We start from the raw sequence: 24188 nt of genomic DNA on the forward strand, positions 1-24188 counted from the left end.
TTTAACGATGCATGGCCCAATACGTGTTATCAGTGTCTGTGATAGGATGTAATATTGAAGCCCTAAACAAAAATTCGCTTCAAAATGATCATGAAGTGCATCAAAAAAAGTAAAAATCTATGAGTGACCGGTTTTACCAAACTCATTTTGCCTAATAGACTGTAGTGTAATAAAAACCGTTACGAAAAAAGGTTTTTGAAATTTCGATTTCCAATCATAAATATCTTGATAATCAGACAGGCGATTGGCTTGTAAAATTCATGTGGTTCCTGACTGACCTAAAGGTTTATAATGATTATGATTGCAGCATGAGCTAAGTCTAGGATTTCGTTTCAGAATCTGAGACAAAGATACTAAATCCCTTTAAAAAAATATGATAGAAACAACCTATCTGGGAGTTGAACGTATATCTTTGATATACAGCACAAAATAATGTTACAGATTACAAAATGCATTTTAGACAAAGTTATTATAAGCGATAGTTACGACCTCGATAAAATAACTGGGTTTTAGTTGCTAAATAAAACGAAGAAATTAACAACAAATAAAGTATATCATACGACTGAAGAACATGCAACTGTTTCTCTGTGTGAAACCTCCATGATCTGATGATGACTAGCCTAATAATGACTTATATTACACATGCCTCACACTAGCTCCCCGCTGACTCAGCTGAAAATCTTTCATGTTTTAATCACAAACACTTGTTTAATTACCATACTCCTTCGACAGCCGATTCTAGTGTGAATGTGTAGGAGAGATTAGATACAACAATAATTTTCAGAAAAAAACACGAGCCAGGTTATATAAAAGGCGCATGCCAGAAAGAGTATATAGGCCTACATGAAAATCAATGGATGGTTCTGGAAACAAAACCAATGAACTATACTTGATAAACAGAGTAGCAAATAGTGAAGATGATATAACTACTTTCTATCGGACTATCCTTTAATCAAGAAGAAAATCAAATTGTTTTTAATAATAATAAGAACAAAATATAACCTAATATATACGATTGTTTTAAACCCTAGCCAAAATAACCAAGAGGTTGGAGCAAGGTCTTTAAAAACTGGAACCACAGGAGATCTTGGGCGGTATAGGGGTGTGGTCAGAGAAGTGGGTGGGACAACTTCCGCACATCTGAACCTTTGCCTGTCTTGTCTTAAACTATAGACTTTTCAGGATCTCACATCTTGTTTTGTTTTTGTTACTATTTTGTGTGTGTGTGTGTGTGTGGGGGGGGGGGGTGAACATATTATCTTAAAAACCCATTTACTGGATATTTATGTATACTTTCTATTTCATAACTTTAAACCATGTAAAATGTGATCTGATTTCTTGTCAAAATTACTGTTCGGTTGGAAATGAAAAATAAAACTGAAACTGAAACTGAAACATGTAAGTGAGCTTTTTTCCTTTATATCTATGTCTCTAACTCTTTCTGTTTTTCTTTTAGGGGGGGGGGGGGGTTCCTCTTTCTATATTGCGTGATTGGGCTATTTTTACTCTACTATTGAAGCAAAAGTATATTTCAATGCACCCCTATGCATTGAAACATGCATTCAATGGGGCACTTGTGCGTTTGGTAAACGGTGTTTTAAAGCAACTCTTCGCTTCAGGCTCTCCAGAGTTCCGGAGGCACTGAAACGTTGCCAACTTGCCCCTTAGCTGTTCCCTTCGGATACGTCCCCCGGTAAAGATCTGGAGCAGTGCAAATACACAGTGATAGATAAACTCAAGATGAACTTGTTAGCCCGAGGAAGGTGTTGGGTTTAGATAACGGCGTGGATAGCAGACAAAAACCAATCCAAGACGGAACAATATTTTGAGGTCTGGAAGAGCGAGAGATCAACAGATGAAATTCGAAACGTTCTGTGGATGACGGTGAACTCCCAGAAAAAATGGAAATGTATCGACTATCGAATTTGAAGAGATTTAGAGGGCTGAACTGCAAGAAGGAAGAAAGCAATACATTTTATCACTGCAACAATTATGTAGAGCAAAAGAAGCTTGTCGTGTTAGAAGAACACAAATCGTGTTTAGTTATAATTTGTACACGGGTGCAAGTACACTGCACGGGGAGGCAGCATTGGCCATCGATCACTTCATGGCGACGTTTGTTTTAATGGTTTTGTTTTGCTTGTAGAAAAGTTACAATATTTTAGTAAAGTAAAAACAATTATTCCAACAACCATGTCCCATTAAACATTAAACATGGTTTGTCGTACGCCTTTAACAGAAGAAATTGTATAAGCTAACAAGCATTTGTAATTGTAAACACGCGCTGAATTAAACGTACACACAGTTTACAGATCATCAACGCGCAGTGTTTAAACAAGGTAGCGTAGCATCCAATCGAGGACGTATTCATATCGAAAATTTAAATTTTCATTCAAGAGCACTGCAGAGACTAGGCATGCTAAGTGGTGTGATATAGCCTTTTATTCATTATTGTTAACTTCTTTTTCTTCTTCAAAAATTAGAGGAGAAGGGGGGGGGGGGGGAGCCCCTTATCGCCCATGTTGGCCTCAAGATTTAAGATATGAGTCCAAGATTCCTTGTCATTCCCAACCAATACTGTGATAATCTCCAGATAGATGTTCTTCTAACTAGTTTGTGCATATTCAGCATATCTCTGTATCTGTCTTGAATTGGTTGAAAAGTCACGAACGAAATAGTTTCGTTTCTTATTCTCTGTCTCTCTCCCTTTCTCTCTCTCTCTCTCTCTCTCTCTCTTCTAAACAAACGTTAGGGCAACGAACAAGTCGAAGGACGTCATATCAATTGGTAAATTTAATTACGACACATGTAGAAGCACTTTAAATAGGACTTTCGAATAGTTTCTCCTTGTCACAAGGTTGACGTTTCACCCTTTAGGTGCCGCGGAGGGTTGTGAAGAAGTCCTGAAGTAGCGTTCCATGGCGTGAGGTTGCAGTATGTATACCTCAATGCATTTGGTTAAAAAGGGGGCGTCGTCGCCCCTGAACCCCCATCCCATCCATGTAATCGACCCCTTTCGTGAGATCTCAATCGTATTGTCCCGGCAATCCATGCCCTTTCTTAGCGGGATGCCTGATTTTATTTCGGAGATGACACAATTTTCCTTTCGGGGCAAGGTGAGATGTCACTTGGAATACCTGCTGAGTATTGGAAGTGATCGGCAAAATCTCTCGTTTTGGTGCTCCGACATAATGCATGATGTTGCGATGACAATTGCTCCTGGCATTCTTTTGTCAACGATATACACGATATAGGTTTAGGCTTGAAAGTGATTTCAGGTTAGGATACGGTTTAGGATTAGGGTTGGGTTTAGAATTGGTGATATAATCACAGGAGCATGTTTCGTACAAGTACTGTACTAACAACTCTAAATTAAGTCGTGCATGTCGTGTCGTTTTGTCGTGTGTCGTAATTGGTGTGCGGAGCCCTTAATTGCATCTACTTTGCGACGTCATATTTGTTTATATAACCCCATAACACACCTTTTGCGACAAAACAGCAATCTGTTTTCTGGAAATGGTGACAAAATGTTTTTGGAGCCTTAAAATCTCGTTATGTCACTTCGAAGAATATCACATTCAAAATACATAAGTTCTCTGAAGAGGGTCACTTTTCAAAACGCCCTCGTATTCAAAATGATAGGAATTAGATGAAGTGTTTTGGCTCAACATTCATGCCACATTCTAATATGTGACATTTTCCCCCAGTGAGATTGAGTCAGTTGTGTATAATGTTAATGCTTAAAAAAAACCCATAGTAGAAACGACTTTTTATGTTGTACATAACAGGATAACAGACTTTTCTTCGAGGCAGTTTATGCGACCTGTATATGACCAGAACTCAACTTATCTTTACATAGTTGAAGGCGTTACCCGAGATTTGTCAATCGGCGGAAGGTTTAATGAATTAGGTCAAAGACGGGGATAGACTTATTAATGATAATTGGAGCAGGCGGCTTTGCATAATTATCTCGGTGATAAAACGCCCGAAAAATACTGTATTGAATTTGCGTCATTCTACATCTAAACCCGATCACAAATTGCACAGTATAATATACAGGTATCATGTGAGCTTGAGTTATGCAACATTTGGGTGTTTTTTTTTCTTAGGAGGGGGGGGGGGGGGCACGTTCCCCTTGTGCCCCTCGGCTTCGCAGCTGAGCAGTGATTGACATCATATCTTACATATGTGAAGAGGTGTAGGATTAACTGTGATTAATACTCAAATGACCATCAAAATACAACGACAGTTTCAGAGACTGCGTTTAATAGTGATTAATGACTTCCTAAACGCATTAATGGGACATTAGCCGCAACATTTGCGATCCCGTCTCGGCTGTGACCGGATTCTCTTGTATTGATATGGGGATGGCCTCCATTAGATTAACCCTAATATTAGAGATCAGTGGTTGTAGTCCCACTGCAGCTCAGATGAGAATGAAAAATGACATCAGCGTGGGCGACAGGTGACCTACTAAAACACAGCATGTGATGGGATTCCAATTCCTAATGTGACAAGATATGTGAGGGCGTACAAGGTGCGACTTGTTGCTTACAACATGGCTTTTGAGAATAAGGAGTCTTCAAGGTGTTTGTCGCTATAGATAGTAAGCAGATTCTCAAATAGAGCTGTACGGTGGACTAAAGATAATTTTCACTTTAATTTGTTCACTTTAGTGGTCAAATGTACATGTACGTGACTGGTTATCATGGTGGATCCTTGTTTAATTACATATAGTGAAAGGATTCTTAGGCGCACTTCAATATTTGAGACAGAAGAACAATCTTAACTTACATAACATTGCGAAGTAATATCTTTCAGAGGTGCTGAAATGCTCCGAAAGTACATACATGTAGCTTATAATAGTCTTTATATAGTTTTTAGGCTTTGTAAATATTTAAATTAAAATGTTACTAGGCATGTCATATAAATTAATTTTAAATATGTATGGCTATATGGAAACAGTAGACAAAACAAAATATTCTCTAAAATCACAGTTCTGTAATTTCCCCTAATTTTTTCTTTAAGTATTTGTCCTCTTATATAATAATACTGAAAGTTAAATCTTCGTAGAATATTATAAGGGTGAAACTTATGCCAGTATCTCCGACGCGAAAACTCAACTCATATTAAATTCATCTTTCACCAAAAATAAGAAAAATAAGAAAATTCACACGCTACTATTTTAGGGGTATTACTAATAGGCTCAAGGTTCGCCCTTGAGTTGAAGGATTGAGTTGGTATTGCCCAATGAAAGTCGTGGATGAAACTTCGAGCATAATATCCGAGTATTTGTCATAAACATAAATCATCACAAATCGATTGAGATATGAGATTTATGTCAGCTTTATTCTAGCGATGAGTGATCTTTCTACATTTCCTTCTCGATTGAAATTCATTCATCTATGAGTGTCTTTTTATAAAGCGCTTATAAAACGCTAATGGCGCTCTGTCAGTTAAAGGTAATACAAAGTTTTGGGAAATTTTGAAAATTGGGTGGATAGTGAATCTTTACAATTTTGATATATTTGGATGCCCCTGTGGATGTATTATAAGCACTAAAAAAATTAGCCCCTAAAACACTTCTGTTTTCGAGAAAAATTGAATATACAAATTTACCGGTGCTCCCGGTAAATTTTGATAAATTTCAAATAGCGCCTATGGCCGTACAATGGTAGCTGCGACCATGAAAATCTCAGAATATGTAGTTGTGATATATAATTTCCAAATAGGAATAGCTAATCGGTCGATTTTAGTCAAAAAAACATTGTTTTATAGCTTAATTGAAATCTTGACCTTGAGAGGGAGCTATACGACATAAGAAGTTTATTATTACCAATTTCATAATTTTAGACTCGATTTCAACCGCGACAACGATCAATGAATATTGTAGGAACGCATACGCTTCCAATATGTTAATTTGAACAAAATTCATGACCCCATACCAAAACTTTGTAATACCTTTAATATTGTTTTCTTTATCATTCGACCAATTTTCGCATTTATGCGTTATGGTAATAATATGATAATGGCATAGTATGGTCAAGTATTTCATTTCCAAATGAATATTAAAAAACAATACATATACAAAATAGTAAAGTTCATATAAAAACAAGAATATAATGACTAATATTGAAATTAAAATATTGAACAAGCGATTTGCTGAATGAAGTACATTACAATTAATTTTCGTATCATTTTGTGTTTGCACGAGTTAAACTAGCCTAGTATCGCAATGGTTAAGCTAAAGTATTAACCTTACGATGTTACAGTATTCTGTAACACAATGCTTTGATTTCTGTCTCGAGCGATGTGGATCGGTAGCAGGGATTTAAGAATTGTATTCTCAAGAATTTGAAACCACTTAGCTCTTTGCCAGGGTTCTTTTATATCTGTTGAGGTTATTTGGTTTCATAATGCTGACGGAGGGATTTTGTATCATTCTCTCTCTCTCTCTCTTTCTCTTTTCACATCAAGAAGGTATTTCTCAGAACCCGGGGTAATAAGTCCCAATGTTTTTCCCTTTTTTCGGTTGCTTTAGATTCACACAACTTTTCCTAAGTTAAAAGATAGAACCGTAAACAAAATGGAAAAGTTTGCTCTTCGTATATAGGTCCATGGTTTAAAGAAATATTGAATGACACATTACAAAAACGTTAACACTATAATTGTCCGATGGGACAAAGTATTGGTAGGTTCGAAAAGGGAGGGTTTTTCAATCGTCAACAGATAGAAATTAATAAAAGATGGATGTTTCTTCGTATCTTGTTCCTAAAATGAAGATATGTTTGCACAGTTTGTCGCAGAATATTCTAATAAGTTTTAATCACCTGAGCACGAAGAAAGTTGTTTCCCCATTTATGGAATTCCCTTTATACCTTTATAGTCACACCGACAAAACCGACACCACGCAGACCAACAACGAAATAGACGAAAAGCTACATTTAACATTTCAATTGTCTTCTTTGCCTCTCTGCATTGTCGCTCGTTTGACGTTTGCCACATGTGCAATTTTGCACAACACAATAGGCACATGCAGTTTGCAGAAGGATTGCTTTGAGAATTACAATGGCTTTGCAAAATTACCAATTTCCGGTCTTGATTAGCTCTATGACAACCTTTTTAAAACCGATATAGATAAATCTTGCTATGGAAAAACAGTTAAATATATTTGAAATTTTCGTTATATCTATCCCATATGATAAATAAATTGTGGCACATGGGGATTATTGGTGTGGCAACGAAACAGAGTTTATTGCCAAGACGATGTCGATGTTCGGTAGGTTTTGGGGGACAGGTCGGTGCGACTGAAGTATGGCATTTACTACCCCTAATTAACATGAATAATGACAGAAATTAGTGTAAATTTTCCTGTAGGAGTCTGGTTAGGTAGGTGATTGCCCCCTCAAATCGTCGATCTTTGGACAGCTCCATGAGGCTGTCGAAGAGGACATTGAACTAGGGTTTAGCCGTACCCTGGCCCGATGACATACTCCCAAGCCCCCATGGGCAACGTAACCTTTGAGGGAAATGAAAAGTTTTCAAATCCTCTTGACATGCTTGTCTTCTTTGTATTGGTCGTCTGTTTTTCTTACATCTGGACTGGGAGTGAGGTATGTAACTAACCCCGGGGTCTCTCACCCTTATCCTCAAACGAGACTATTTTCATTCTATTTGCCCGTTTGCCTGAGTTTTACAAATATTTACATGTTCCTCTCGTTCTCCTCCTGCAATTCAATTACATGGGTATTAGGAAATACCTTTTCCCAGGCATATATTTTCGTAGTAGGTCCATGATTGTACAGTATGTCCAGGGGTAAGGGGCTAGGGCGTTGCACGGTCACATATCATCCCACCCATTGATTACATGAATAAAAAAAACAAAAATAGTATTTGGGCAAGCGATATATATTTCGAAAATGATGCGATGCAATCTCCTAACGTATACGTTATGTTTTACCTGATTTAGGCTCTTTCGAGTTAACAAAATGTTCACCTCTGCTGAGCCACGAAAGATTGAAAGATGATTGTGTGAATGGGTTATAGGCCATTACATTATTTTGATATCTAGTACAAAATTAAGAAATTAGCTAGGATTATCTACTTTTCAAGATTAATAGGAATTGAACAGAAAGGTTTTAAAGTGGTGTTTCAAACGGACAAAGGGGGCTAAGAAAGACCACAGCCCTCGTGGTGAAGTGCCCTTACGTTCATGCCCCTGTGGTTCGGGCTCGGGGTTCGAATCTCTAAAACCAAAAGGATTAAGGGGGAGAATATGTCGAGTGGCCTTTCCAGACGTCACTAGTCAGACAAGATTGATACATGTCCGTGAGAGAAGTAAACAAACAAGAATACAAACAGTCATAACAAGATGCAGGAGGGTTGTTTCCCATGTAATCCCACCACACTGAACAAGAACCACAAGGACGTGCCAACAATTTCTGGATCTCACAACTACACGAGAAAAGCTACGGATGAATGGTAAGCCGGAACGAGAGCACCCTGGATAACACCAACTCGCCAAGCCAGCTATTCAAGAATTTACTCATCACCTACTTCATAATGACGTCAGCAGAAAAGAGATAGAAGGACAGCGAGGAGAAAAAATAGATTCTCACCCAAAACCTTTAAAGGTATAGTGCCTGAGGTGGTCACACGGAGTTACAACTACTGCCCTACTTCGCGAAGCACTGTTCAAATGTGATTCTAAATTGTAACAGGAGGCTATGAAATAAATATTTAAATTTTATAGATGGAGATATTTGGATCGATAGAATGTTGAAATGTATATAATAATTGACTGAAATATGAATTTTTAATTATCTAAAGGCATCAGCACAAGTACATGTATGTACACATGTAATCATGGATTTATAAAAGTACATCGAAATCTTACGTATGATGATACAGCCTACAGGTATATCTGTTCATTTAAGTCCACTGGACGAAATGTCATTTAAACGTAACGTTTGAAATTCCGTAAAATTCGACTGCATTCTGTGACAAGATATTAAAAGATTTCGCCTTTAGTAAAACTTTGAAAATCATACCTTTAAAGCCAACTTTTGGTACACATCGACTTTTTTTTCTGTACTTCTTTACGTAGACATAGCGTCACCCACGAGTATTTCCTATAACGGGAAATACACCCTTTCCGCTAAGGATTCCCTCCGATTCGCAGATTTAGCAGGTTGTCTGGTCATTTTTGGGCCAACAATATCAAGATAATAATAGGTTAACAGAGATGTTTGGGGCACGGCCATTATATGAAATTTATTTAACAAATGCTAAATATCGATGACAAATTTGCTCTAAGCCAATCGGATGCCGCGATTTATCGTAACTTGTTACTCATATCAAGTTGTATAAAACGTGGTCCTGGGGTGTATCTGGCTAAACATAGAAGACAGTCTCCACCTTTCATAATGTTATAAAGACCTTTTTTTCTTTCTTGTAACGTGGTACAATAACAAAAAGCGATTCCAGTCTTGCTTCCGTGCATACAAAGACGTTTATATTTTATCATATTTGAATTATGTTCTGTGAAGGAAAACGTCTCATTAGTGCAATACAAACTTCTATTATTTTCGCATGAATGTCATAACGTCAGAAGGAATTTGTCTGGTGTGGATTTGAAAAGATCTACGCAGTCTGGCTTCTCCCAATAAACAACATTTTTTCCGTCTAGCACCTATGCAAGGTCAAGTCAAGTACATGGGCGTACCTGGTAAGCTGGTATTTCAGAAAAATGATAACGACCTCGAAATAAGAGAGAGAGAGAGAGATGGAGAGAGAGAGAGAGAGAGAGAGAGAGAGGGAGAGAGAGAGAGGGGTGAGAGAGAGAGAGAGAGAGAGAGAGAGAGAGAGAGAGGGAATGAGAGATCGACACAGACAGACAGTGGGCAAAGATGGATCAAGAAATCAGAAAGAGAGATGAGAAAGATGATGAAAGGGAGTGAGGTGGATATACACAAATAAAGAGAGAAGTAAAGGAGTGAAGGATAGAGTGAGGGTCGATAACGAGGAGGAAGAGTTTGGAAAGAGAGATAGAAGATGGAGGCAGAAATGTATAGCCTATAGAGACAAGGGCGAAGCAAGTGACAGATCATAAAAAACACATGAGACATTGTATTAAAGGTATTACAAAGTTTTGGTATGGGGTCATGAATTTGGTTTAAATGAACATATTGGAAGCATAATTATGCGTTCCTACAATATCCATTGATCGTTGTCGCGGTTGAAATCGAGTCTAAAGTTCTGAAATTATAGATAATAAACTCTTTATGTTGTATAGCTCCCTCTCAAGGTCAAGATATTAATTTAGCTATGAAACGATGTTCCTTGACTAAAATCGACCTATTAGCTATTCTCGTTTGGAAATTGTATATCACAACTACATATTCTGAGATTTGCATGGTCGCAGCTACCATTGTACGGCCATAGGCGCTATCTGAAATTTATCAAAATTTACCGGGAGCACCGGTAAATTTTTATATTCAATTTTTCTCGAAAACAGAAGTGTTTTTGGGGCTAATTTTTTTAGTGCTTATAATACATCCACAGGGGCATCCAAATATATCAAATTGTAAAGATTCACTTTCCACCCAATTTTCAAAATTTCCCAAAACTTTGTATTACCTTTAAGTGAGAGAGAAAAGAGAAGAGAGAAAGAAAATAGAATAAAGAGCGATAAAGAGACAGACGAACAAGGCTGGAGGTAGCAAGACAAAAAAGAGAGAAATAGTTGTGAAATATTATATCACTATTGATCTTCTAGGTTACAAAAAGGGATCATGGATCACTATCATAAATTATGACTGAAAGGGATTGCCAGCGATTGGCTTTCTAAAGAATGAATAAAAAGATTCGTGTACGAAAATGAGTTTGCTCACACCAATCTGTTACAAAATGGCAAGTTTTGACACAATGACAAGGTGTTCCGTCGTGCTGCGAATTTACCTAGCGTGTTTGTCTAGAAATTGAAAGGGGGAGGGGGAGGGGGGGGGGGTAGAGAAGAAAGAAAGAGAAAGGAAGAAAGAGGCAGAGAGAAATGCTTAGAAAGAGCAGGCAGGTGAGACAAACACCTCAATGGACAGAGTCAGAAATTTAGAGATAAACAAAGCTTTTGAATGTTCACTTTCCAAGAAAATGTATGAAATACGTCATAATAAAACGTGTTCTCACACCTTACTGCTAAAATCTTTAAAAAAAAGAGAGAACTTAAGACACAATAGAAAGGTGTCATATCGTGCTACGAATGTACCTCAAAGTGGGAGAAAACACGCAGAGAGAGAGAGAGAGAGAGGAAAAAGTGGATGAGATGATAAGCATACACCTACTTCTAAAGCATTGCCCTTTTTATGAGCTTTACATGGACTTTTAACCATTTTAATAACCCTAAAGAAACAATTAATATCATATTTTTGACATCCTCATACTCTTTTTCTTAATTTTTCTTTTAAAATAATTATTTCAGGCATTTTGATCAACACAGGGCGTATTATGTAAATAAACCTGAAAAGGGATATCCAGATGGTTTGTCCATATACGACAAAGACAAATATCAAGGGTTTATCTATAGAGACATTATCAATTGGCCCCTGTCATACAAAGTAGCATGTTTACAATATAATACCGATATGAGTATGAAACTTTACAAAGTATTGGCCTAACATAGTTTATATCAGTTGAATATTTTAGTCTTTCAAATCAGGATCTTTTTAACAATTTTAAAACTGTTTACAAGTGCAGGGTATGCTTGTTGTATGTCCTATACAGTTATTTAGTGTAAGACCAATTTGTATACTGCACGCCAGGTGAAAAAAAATATTCACATTCAAATAGAATCGGACTAAATTTGAGAAATTGGGTCAAACGGCTAATTGGTATTTTGTGTCGCCGATTACATTATAATGAAAACACAATATGCATATCCACGAGCGTACTAAACTAGTAATATTGGCCCTGAATAGACGTGTTGTGTTTTGATATCTTTTCTGTGATTGAATTTGGATCTATAGGAAATGGATAATTTACGCTAAAGTTCAACTAAAATTATTCACTTGGCGTGAAAAATGGCTACATTTCCTAGGCATAGTTTTCTCGATTCTAAAAAGGGAATTCAGTGTCTCTACAATAATTTACAATCCCTATTTATCAACATTCGAAATCAACTCGATTTTTTTTCTCAGAAACCAAAATAAATCATAGTATTTGAATTTCTGATTTAAATCTTTTATAAAGAAGATCGACGATCGAATGAAGTGATATACACTGAACCGCCAGGGTTATGGGAGGAATGTATAATACAGAAAGACGTCACTAAATGAATCGGAAATTGCTTCAAACACATGACATGTCTCATAGAATATACCAATTGACAGAGAGATTGATAGATTTGATTCAATTGCTATTTTGCGGGAACGAAACGGCATCGGTGGGCCATTTATCGTTTGATGGAATTACTTTTTCGACTTGTAATATCTAACAAATTTACACTCGAAACATCTACGTCGAATCGAATTTATCAGGGAAACTATTGTGGTTTAGCCAGCTCATACAATCAAGGTATATACATCTAGATACAATATTGATTGACCCTGTATTGCTAGGAAACGGTTTGATATCCTCTTGACGAAAGCAGTTGATTCAAATGGAGGAAAAGAGATGTTGGTAAAATAATTTGATATCTCAATCGACGTGGAAGCTATTTGGCGCGGTATGTGAATCGAAATTAAGGTGAACATCCTAACGAGATGGAGAAGCATCATAGTGCGTTACCCTCATCAAGGCAGAGAGAGGGAGAGAGAGAGAGAGATAGAGAGAGGGGGAGAGAGATAGATAGAGAGAGAGAGAGAGAGAGAGAGAGAGAGAGAGAGAGAGAAAGACAGAGAAACACTGGAGAGACAGAATTTAAAAGGATTTAAAAGGAATGCGTGTGGCAAAGAGGGTGAAGCAAAAAGGGTGAAGATGAAGAAGGAGAGTGAGAAAGAGAGAGAGAGAGAGAGAGGATGTGGGGGGGGGGGGGGGAGTAGAATGTGCGTGTTCGAGCGTTATGCAGATAAAGTGAAATTGAGAGAGAGAGAGAGAGAGAGAGAGAGAGAGAGAGGGCGGATGGGTTTTGAGTTCCAGTGGAACAGCATACTTCCTTCGCACCTGCTCATTCTCTATGCACGCAAACGTCTTAAAAGATAAAGCACAGGCAAGGTATCAATAATTTCAGTCAAAGTCGCAAGTCACGTACATTAATCAATTCCTTTTCTATCTATACCAGTCATAGCTCATAACTTCTCTCATATCATACAGTATTGATCTGCACGTGTTGTTTTCCTGATTTTTTCTTCTTCTATATTAAAGATGATTAAAATAGTCCAAAATTTGGAAAGTGAGCCAAGGAGTTAATCGAGTTCTTTAACCAGTGTACAAACAATAATTTATCTTATCAATATAATATTTGCTAGTGATATTCATTGAGATTGGTAAATTAGTTTTCCACAATTCTGGAAGAAGACATACAAACACATGTGCTCCTTTGTTGCATCTATTTATTTTCAACTTCATGATATTACTGGCTGAGCCTCATTATGACTGTTTCTGCTTTGCATATTTCGGTTGCTGCTATAGAAAATTAGTGCTTCTCAATAACCACTTAGCAGAGAAATATGCATCTTCTAATTTACAGAAATTGTTTGTCTTTTAGATAGATTTGTGGGATTTTGTTTTTTGCCGTTTTCCCAACATTGCCAAATATGTTCCTAATAGTATTATGGTCTACACTTCTCAGAACACGTGCGACAAACCTCGTTCATATAGCTTATATCTATAAGGTGTCAACGTGACTTAAAATTGCTTCTGCATTTTCTCATCAAAATTACGACAGATTCCTTAAAATAGCCGGTCTATTCCAAATCAGTATAATGACATCTAAATGAACCCAGCTCGAATACAACAACAACAAAAACGTAATAATGTGTAATGGGTAACAGGTTTAATTACCTTACAACGGGTCATTTACTATCATTTCGTTGTTAAGATACAAGATTTGTTCAACAGTGGCGGAGTTACGTGGTACAAGGGGCCGCATTCCCTTCAACCCCCCCCCCCCCCCCCAAAAAAAAAAAAAAAAGAGAGAGAGAAAGAGAGAGAAAGGGAGAGAAAAGAAGGGAAGGAGAAAGACAAGATGAACGGTAGATGATAGAGCCCCCGTCAATAATCTTCAATGATTCTAGAGCGTTCAAGCATCCTTTGTGTTTTATCGACCTAATATTACTCGTGCCGCCCCCTCCCGGATGCCAGTTCACCCACGATGGCCCTGATTTGTATCATTGTGAATTGCAGTATTTGTTTACAGCCTGAGACTTTTCACAATGATTGACATGACAACGATATTTGCCTTCATCCCAACCCCTCTCATTCAAGTCCACACCTAGTCTGCCTACCATACACACCGTGTGGCAGCTAAACTCCTCACACGGCCTGGTCACAATGACATGAAAAATGTCAAAAAATAGTTAAAAACCACAAAAATGGTCAAAGATCAGTCGGAGGTTTCGCCTACTGCGGCGCTGTACTTCTTTTGCGGTTCACCACGGCGCTACAACAAACAGTCTCCCTGTTATGCTTGTCAAAGGAACGCCTTCATTGCAAATGCTAAGTGCTAATCCGTTTTGAAGTACATTACAAATATATTAATATGATCAAATATTAAAATTGAAAGCACACGCATGCCAAAGCTCCCCGGTTGGTATCAGTTAAAGAATTTACTTCCTGTCCGTCAACACACCAACTCTCTGCTTGCATGATTAAATAATTCGCTAAATTCAACTCCTATGAAAATTAAAGGACATGAAAACGTTCTGTTTATGTTTTGTACTTTTCCGGGAGGACAAGGGTCGACCTTCAAGGCTAGGAAATTCAGGATTGAGAAAAAAGCTTTTAGAAATAAATGTTGCAAAACAGAACGTTGTCACAACAAATGATAGTAGTTCGATCGGGTAGTATGTCATGCATGTATGTTGAGTATTTCGTCTATGGCTGATCGTCAACGAAACGGAGTTAAGTCTTTTGTCGATTCCGTTTTTGCTACGACAGGCAGCCAGTGAAAACGAATTCGTTTAATACAGTTTTGGAAATGCAAGCATTACTTTAAACAAACAGAGCTTTTTTTGTTCCCAGCTCATTTTTTCCTGAATGAGGTGTAATATGAAAGGGCAGAAAATGAACTTTCTGGAAATGTGATTTCCTCTATGAAATTCAGATACCGTCCGCCAAATGACTTTTTGGTATCCTTTCTTCAAATTAATTTTAATCACTCACGCGTGAAAGAGGCTTTACAAATATGTGTCATTTATTAATTATAAGTGTTTAAGTTAAGATAAGACATCGATAATTCTCGGTTTCGTTTTTCTAAGACGCACTGTATATAAGTAGCTCCAACTTCTTGTGTACCACAACGTTCCCTAATGATAATTAATCAGTACTGTTCTCAAATATACACTGGCTGGTTATAAACCAATCGATCCACAACAGAAGGCTATGCAGACAGATCTTATAAGCACTTGCCTCCATTATATATATATGATCCATTTAGGCCTATGAATAATATGATTCCTAGGGATTTGATTTCCCGATATCAAGATTGTATTTCCTAATGAAATCATGATTATTCCCATACACATACACCTGGCGGCTAACCCAATGGAACGTAAACGGAAAGGTATACAGCCTTGTGACTCTTATAATGCACTCCGCATGACGTATCATGTGGCCTCCATCAGATACATCGAGCCTATACCTGAATTCCTGGGGACCCGACTTTAGTTTTTTTTTTAAATCATCAAGTCTATACGTCTGTGTGTGTATGGGGGAGGGGAGGGCTAACGCCCCCACTCACACCGCAGACCCGCCTCCACAAAAATAATCATAATCAATACAAAAAAAATAATAATACATACAAATATATATATATATATGAATATAAAAATCATTCGCGATAATTTTGTAATTTAACCCAATTGTAAATAATATGCAGCCGGACTACGGATTTTGTAAAAATGGAATAAAGAAAAGGAGGGAGGGCACACAAAAATATTAGGCTGATATGATAAAGGGAGCGTGTTTGTTGGGTGGGGGTGCCCCCATTAATGCGCCGAATTTCAAATTATGTAGCTCAAGACTCTTTAATATATACAGGCACCTAAGCTAGCTCAGCTAAAATCCGGAATGCCTTTAATGATAAACACTGGTTCTACAAACCTGGGAATATTTTTTTATGAGACATTATGGGGCAATATTGCATTCAACGCAATCAATCATGCTAAGTAGGCTTTTCCCCGATTTCATCAAAAGAAAATAACAATATCAAGGTGACAAGAAACACCAAAAGAGCCTTCGTTCTTAAAAGGGCCTTCGTTTTAAGGGCCTCACCCTTGAAATTGAACAGGTATTAACAGAGAATAGTTCATAAAAGACCAGACCGTGCTCGGGTTGCCATAATACACAAAAGCCTGTACACCTCTACGGTTTATTTATGGTACTGGCTGTCAGACGAGGTGACGAATATTGCAACCGAGTTTATGTCCTTTTTATTCGAAATCATGAACACCGTTAAAACGTCCTTGGGTTTTTATGAAGATCCATCCATAAACAAAAAAACGAGGCCCTTTTTGATTTATTACTGCGGGTCAAGACTTTATTTCAACTGCAAGTGCATAAATTATCTTCTTATTATACCAGAGAAACACGAAGACCTAAAACTATAAGGACTGACTGCACACAGTGACCCCGTTGCATCCCAGCAAACGATAATCATGTATCATAAATAGATAACACCATCCTTCCGTCAATGAACAAAAAAAGGTACACGAGAGCGTATAGAGTGCTGTCATGTCAGTCGAAAACTTTATGAGAACTTTTGTGAAAATAGTTGGTCTAGACGTTTTCTTGTTCGTTTGAAAAGCGAGAATTTACATATTTTGTTAAAATACGGTAAAACCTTATTCAGAACGAACTGATAGCCTGGATAGTTGATTTGTAGACAAAGTTTTGCAAAGAAAAGAGCTTATAATATCGGCTCTTTTAACTATTAAAGAAGGACTCTTATTTCTTTTGAAAGGTTTATTTGGTGTAACCCTACAAACACAGTTCAGTATCTCCGGTATCGCGGATACTTCACTCAAAACTAATTGTTGGGTACAATTGTTGAAGTAGCAGAACTTTGTACAACTACGCATTCGTGTAATTCAAACAAACAAACAAACAAACATTAGATCAATGTTAGGTCGTTTGCATTCGTCGACCGGACGACCAGAAATATGATGAGAGTTAAAATTTAAAAAATTCTAAAAAGATCTAACTCTAGAAAAAGAATATTATACTTGAATACGATATATTTATAATAAAGAACTTTTTTTCTTCTAACAACTAGATTAATTAACTTACCTTTTAAACAAAGAATATTACTCCAAAGGTGTGAATGACACAAAATGAATAAAATCCAAATTTGAAAATGAAGTAAGTGAGTGGATCAGCTGAACAGGAGAAAAATCAAATGGTAACACTCCAATTCGACTGACTAATCACACAGTAAAATAGTAACAGCACATTCCTATTGCAATCCAAGTACAAGAAAAGCTCCGAAATATAGCCATAATCCGCTAACGAGATATTGCAATTCACATCCAGAAAAGTTATTTCAAGACAGAGTTTCGTTGCATCAATGCATCAAAATGGCTTGATGGAGGTGCAGCATGGCCTGGCAAAGACCCGACCAGAATGACATAGGGAAAAACCAAACTTGGTTGATAATTTAGCCGGTGCCTCTGCCAGCTAGCGTCGAACTGAGTTGACCGGTTCTGGGGAAGCCAAACCGTGCACTATTTCGTGATTGCTTCGAGATGCACGACCTCTGCGAACAGGCTTCTTGTGTCGTCTCGTGAGTGCGTTCGATCGTGCGCACCTCTTCTGTACGTTTGAGCATCACCACTGTTTAACTGCAACTATTGGATGATATTTTGATAGAATGAATACTTTACAATTGAGTGCTATATAATATATGAAAGCAATTGTTTGTTTTCTAGACAAGCAAAACGTAGACCTGAAACCATGCTAGGGCTGCCGGAGGGATGGGGGGGGGGGGGGGTGGATGGCACTAGCACACATACAGCCCATTCCCTTGTTTGTTTGTATCTTTGTTTTGTTGGGCTTTTTGTCGACATTCATGTAGCTAATTGGATAACTTGTCTAGCACAAGGCTAATTTGCCACAAGGGTCCACGCATGCCATTGTTGTTCATTCATTTGCATGAGTAGTGCCTCTCCCAGTGAAATTTTAACAGATTTAGGGCCTACTTCATATACCTACGTCCTTTCCGAGGGAATATATGATGATAAGCCAACGTTCTATACCGACGGCATGCACTATCACACTTACGTCATTTATGAAATATATAATTAATTTTATCATCGACGGAGCAGGCCTTTAAATCTACACTGTTTGTTGTGGGTACGTTTATGGGGAGCTTCAAACTAATCACTTTGATTAGCTGTACAATTCATGGACAGTCCATGATACGACTGATTGGAAAGACGTGTATACGGGGATCAGGCATTCAATAATGACAGATACAGACACAACAACAAGTTAATTGAATGGCTATGATCAGACTCAGAGAGAACTGTCTGTATAGAGTGCATCCATACGCGTTTTAGAACCTAAATGAACCAGGAATAAGGTCCGTATGGACAAGACAGGTTTCCAAACCTGATTGAATAAGGAATCTTGCAGAACATAACTTTAGCCTTTATTACATAGGCTAAACACGATTAAAATGCATGTTACGTGTTTGCGCTACAGACTAACAATCTTGACATTTTTGGGTAGGCTACTATAAATCTTTTTTTTTTAAAGCCGTATAAACTATTTTGGTCGAGACATTACAAGCCCAAAGAATTTCTTTTTGTAGTGATGATTAAAGAAATAAATATACCCGACGCCAGTTTAAGGACAATTTAACGAAGTATACGGACATTTCAATTTCGCATGGACACACTCTCCTGTACTGCGCTCAGGATTTCGCTGCGTCTAATGCTAATGGCGGGAAACTATCAAAATAATGTCACGTCCATGTCAAAAATTTCCCCTTGTCACCAAACATTTCACGAGTCATTGGGCATGCATAGAAATGAGTGTGAAAGCAAGGTCTTTCTTCTAATGTTGCGTCTATGGACAAAACAGTTTCATGTACAGTATGACATCATTCGGGAAGAGATAATAGTCGTCAAAATACCCTTATTGACAAAGAATACAATAAAATGTGGCAAAGCATAGCTCCCGGCAAATTCGTGAATGATATAAAACCGGGCTAACAATGACATCGGTAGATCTACGAGACACACAATTCGGTATAAAAACCTCTCTGAAAACCAAATTTTAATGTTCTCTTTCAAATATGGTAATTATATGTGATTTAAACACCGTAATTCCTCTAAATCTCTACCTCTGTATATAGCTTTTTTTTAAATTTATGTATTGACGTCTGTCTGTCTGTCTGTCTCTGTCTGTATATCTATGTCTACCTGTCTGTTTTATGTGCATCTGTGTACCTCTGCCCCTCATCCCCGTCTCTCTCTTCCTTTCTCACTGGCCTCAACTTGTAAAGTGCTTTTTAGCAAATGATCTCTAGTCGGGTGGTCTGTTTGTTAGGAGAAAGAATGCCTTATTATACAAGTCATAGTTCAGTGACAAAGAAATTAACATGAGCCGTAAAGTTCTAAACTGTTTTGGAAAAAAGAAGAAGACATGAATTGTGAGCTATCAATTTAAATTGAAGGTTTCATTTATAAAAAAAAAAAACATCTATTTCAAAGTTATGAACATTCTTTTGAAAACGGGGGGGGGGGGGGCTCACCCATAACCCCACGACATGCTATAAAAATAAAGAAAGAGAGAACATTAATAAATGAATGAATGAGAAGATGAATAAATTATAAACTCATAAATGATGAATAACGAATACAAAAAATAAATTATAGATGAATTAATGGATGAAAGATAAATGAAATATTTTTTTTCGGAATAGATAAAGAAATAAAGTAATACATGAATAAATACAAAAATGAAGGGATATTTCTTTAAAACATTATCAAAGGGTGATATGGGTGGGCTAAAATGGGCATTATCAAGCTACGTGCATTTTGTTTGAGTCAAATACAATAATGAAGCGCGATTTAGCCTTTTGAATACGAGGACGAATAGATTAAGGTCCTTATAATTCAAAAGGAAAGTTCACATTTTGTGAGGTTGCACTGGCGTAGAGGTGAATCATCTCTGACAATAGTCTGACTGGGATGAAAATCCTTGTCGACTCACACTTAAATCATTATAATTGTATTGGGGTTGCGTTTTACGACGGCCAAAAAAGTGCCTTCACTGCGAGTCCTTTTCATTTATCAAGATGCATCGAAGGCTACGAGAGGAGCATCTGACAGAATGAGAGGATTATGTTTAGTTATGTTTTAATGAGACTCCCCCCAAACAAAAAATGATAAAGGGGCACCTTCCCTTCAAAAGACGTTGTCGTGTTCACACGATGGGATATTGCTGTGATTCGTTTGCACCTCGGTGTGTTCCTATTGCATAGTCTTGGGTGCAAATTTAAAACTTATCACAGGTCTTCACAGGCCGAAAAACGCGGACTGCACACCTAAGGAACAAGGTGGACATTATAAAAGGTGTTAACATCACGACTAACTTTCAAGTTATGAACGCAGTTTGGACGACAGCTGAAGAGCAAGAGAAGTATAATCGCTCATGCACAAGTGGCCAATTATCGCCTATGCCTCCAGGGAAGAAATAACATTTTAAAAAGAACGAAAATCTGAATAAACAGGAAGGGATATGTCAAATTTGAGTAGTTACTGTATGGATGCAAATAAATGCTTTAAAACACATTAATAGATGGCAATTAGCTGTCCACAAACTCCACATCGCCTCCACCACTTCAGGCCCGAGAAAATAGTTTGAGTCTGAAAATAAGCTTTTCTCCACTTAAAGAAATGAGTAAAAAAAAAAGATATGAAAGGAGATCAAAGTGCTGTAAGTTATACTCAACTGAATTGTAGAAATACGCAAGAATGGTAGTGTTTTTATTTTGTCTCCTTTGGGAATTTGTTTTTCTTCTTCTCTTTTTTTCTTCTTCGGAACTTTCACATTATTCTTTCCATATCTGTGCATGACAGAAGGAAAGCTTCGAGTCAGCAAGTCTATAAACTATCTTTTACAGAAGGTTACGGCTTGCCTTCCGGATATTTCCTTGCATTTTCAGGGATTTATTCTTATTCTGACTTCTCTCATGGACTTTATATTAAGAGAAAAAGGTCATTAAACCCTAAAGGAAATTGTTTGAAATAAATATCCAATGACCGTGCTTCAAACGCTTCATCGCTTTCCATTCCTTTCTCCAATGTTCTGTCTCACGTTTTCTTTCCCTGTTGATTTTGTAATCACCTTGATTTACTTTTTCTTTCATTCGTGAAACGAATTTGAGATCCACATCTTTATTATTTGAAGCAGGGACAAGAAATCCTCTTTCCATAATCATATTTCTAGATTTATTTTGTTTAATATAAATAAATATGGGCATACTACTGGCAGTAAATTATGTTGGAGCGCACCTGCAGTGCCTGGATATACTACTGGTACCCTGCCAATCATAAATGAATAGTAAAGGTAAAAGTAATAATAATCTAGAAAATGGGGACAAAAGAAGTTTCCTTTAAAGACGTCAATACTACTGGGCCAGAGGGGATTAGACCACACAGCGAGGTCACTGACAGGTGGCTATCTCATTAACTCAGCTCTCAACTATCATAAGAAAAAGAGGATCATGGGGGACCACCAGGCACCGATTGGGGAAGTTTTCTATATAGAGGGAGCAAGTAGCTGCAAGTAGGACAGTGGGGCTTTAATATACACGTTAAAAATCTGTTAACATGGAACATAAAGACAGAAATCAAGATTTTGTCGTTGTTCAGTCTGGCAATTTACTTGGATGAGTGCAAGACGAAAAGCTTTAGTATTAGTATGTCTGTACTCGTAGCTATTCTACAACAAGAAAATTAAACTTCAGGTCGCTATACCTCATGGATTAGCTTTATGCCAGGACTATCATTCTATGTTATTGACGAAGTAGACCGTCTGCCAGCTAATAATATCGTAGCGGGGGGGGGGGGGGGGGGGGGGGGGCGGGGGGGGGGGGGACTACAGGCCTACTTTTTAGGTTCTTATTTTTACTCCAAGAAATGTCTTGTTCAATTTATATCGATGTCTCAATAAGCTACCTACATACTGAGCTACAAAATAGGATTAATTTTACTGAAACTGGAGTAATTTTTGAGCCATACATACAACCTCTAAGATCCGAGCTACTTCATTAAACATAAACCATGAACTAGTTTGACAAATCTTTATAAGACAAAAATAGCGACAACGATGAAAACAAGTTTAATGATTTAAAAGAGGGAAAGAACATTACATAGTACACGTTAAGCAGGTCATGCTGCAGTTCAAAACCCTGACTCACTGAGAAGACTTCTAAAGAAGTTTAATCTCTCTACCAAGCATTATCATCTCAAAAAGATTTCCGGAATCGGAGTATCTTTTCCACCAAAATATCACTCTGGGCTTCCCGTACGAGTCAGCAACTATCGGTATTTACACTGTGTGTATGACATTGCTTGCAGTGAACGGGTCCAGGTATGATCGGCCTAAATGAAATTCAGGGTATGACTATTATTCTATTCGTAAACTGTAAAATATTTCTACTGTGTTAAGTAATACAATTGTATCAAAGAATAACGTATATCATTCTATTTGAAAATATATATTTAGAAGTAAACATTATTGCCATGAAAAACAGGCATATTAATATTGTACATTAGCAACAAAGAGGATTGGGATGAATATGAGAATTGAAAGTGAGTCCGCAGTAATTATGGTATTTATTATTGGGTTCTATAATTAGATAATATCATTATAAAGCTCACCCCGGTCTAGTCGCTGTAATTATAGAAGCTAACGATAACCAGAAGATGATAATAAATGTAATTACATTTAATTGTTAATAAAACATAGTCACATCATAATTTGCCATGAATAGCCTATATAAGACCTATTTTCTTCATCGCGGTCAATGAACTGAATTAGAATGTTGTCATCATATTTCCAATGAATCAAAACTCCTAATCTGTTTAGGAAATTGATGGTAATCGTGGTGGAATGCAGCAATGCGGTGACGACACATCAGTTAACCACGTTACCCCACAAATATCATATAAAAACTAGCGTACTGGATAGCATTGGGACAAATAGCCGATTATAAGCCATGTCAGCAAAAAATAAATATCAGACAATTTCGTGTAAGCATGAAATCTTTCTCCATGTTTAATAATTTGCTAAATGTTCAGAACCAACAATAATATTTGAATTTAGGTGTTATGGATGGAATGGCCTATCCGCTATTCAACCTTATCATTACTTAACTACTAAAACGGAGAACGAACTTTCCATGTTCGTTACAAATAAGTTAACATGGATTTGCATGACAAATTTATCATTACAAAATTAAGTAAGTAAGAAATGAAATAGAACTACACATGTACTTCACAAACAAATCAGTTACAATATTTAGCATGTTGGACGCTATCCCCCTTTCTAGCGACGGGATATCTTGTTAATTAATTTTGACAATTAAATACAAGCATGATGTCATGGACGTACCGCAAAATATACCATACGACAAAATGGCCTTCATCAATTATCATAGCGAAAATTAAACCGCAAGCGAAAACATTACCGACTATATTCACCGCTGATATAAGTGTTATATCCTCGCTTCTTTGCTGTTGAACTTTAAATGACCATCCGTGTAATTGAGTTCTTACCGCCACCCCTAATATGCTATAATTAGATATGCCCGAGCATTGTGTGCCTTTGTGCGTGGACAAACAAATATGTTTGTTAATCAACAGAAAAAAGCAGTGTATCTGTGTTTAAAAAACAGAAGAAGGATAAACCACTAATTAGAGTATGAAGAAGTGTTTAGCTTTATATAGAACATGTCTGCTTATTTCGTTATGTGAATGTGAATGTGAAAGCAATGTATGGTATCTCCGTCAATGAATTTTAATTAA

At 37.2% G+C, this 24188-nt stretch overlaps 1 protein-coding gene across 2 annotated transcripts in view; it reads right to left on the reverse strand.

The window, feature by feature from the left end:
- LOC587846 (72 kDa type IV collagenase) overlaps positions 1-17875 on the reverse strand; it is a 36023-nt gene extending 18148 nt beyond the window's left edge. For both annotated transcript variants that reach the window (XM_030984783.1, XM_030984782.1), the window contains exon 1: positions 17440-17875. The gene's annotated coding sequence lies outside the window, so the exon portion shown is untranslated. The remainder of the gene's footprint in view (positions 1-17439) is intronic.
- Positions 17876-24188: the final 6313 nt, after the last annotated feature.

This window comes from Strongylocentrotus purpuratus, unplaced genomic scaffold, assembly GCF_000002235.5.
Source record: "Strongylocentrotus purpuratus isolate Spur 01 unplaced genomic scaffold, Spur_5.0 spur5_scaffold_14, whole genome shotgun sequence".
NCBI classification, from domain to species: domain Eukaryota; kingdom Metazoa; phylum Echinodermata; class Echinoidea; order Camarodonta; family Strongylocentrotidae; genus Strongylocentrotus; species Strongylocentrotus purpuratus.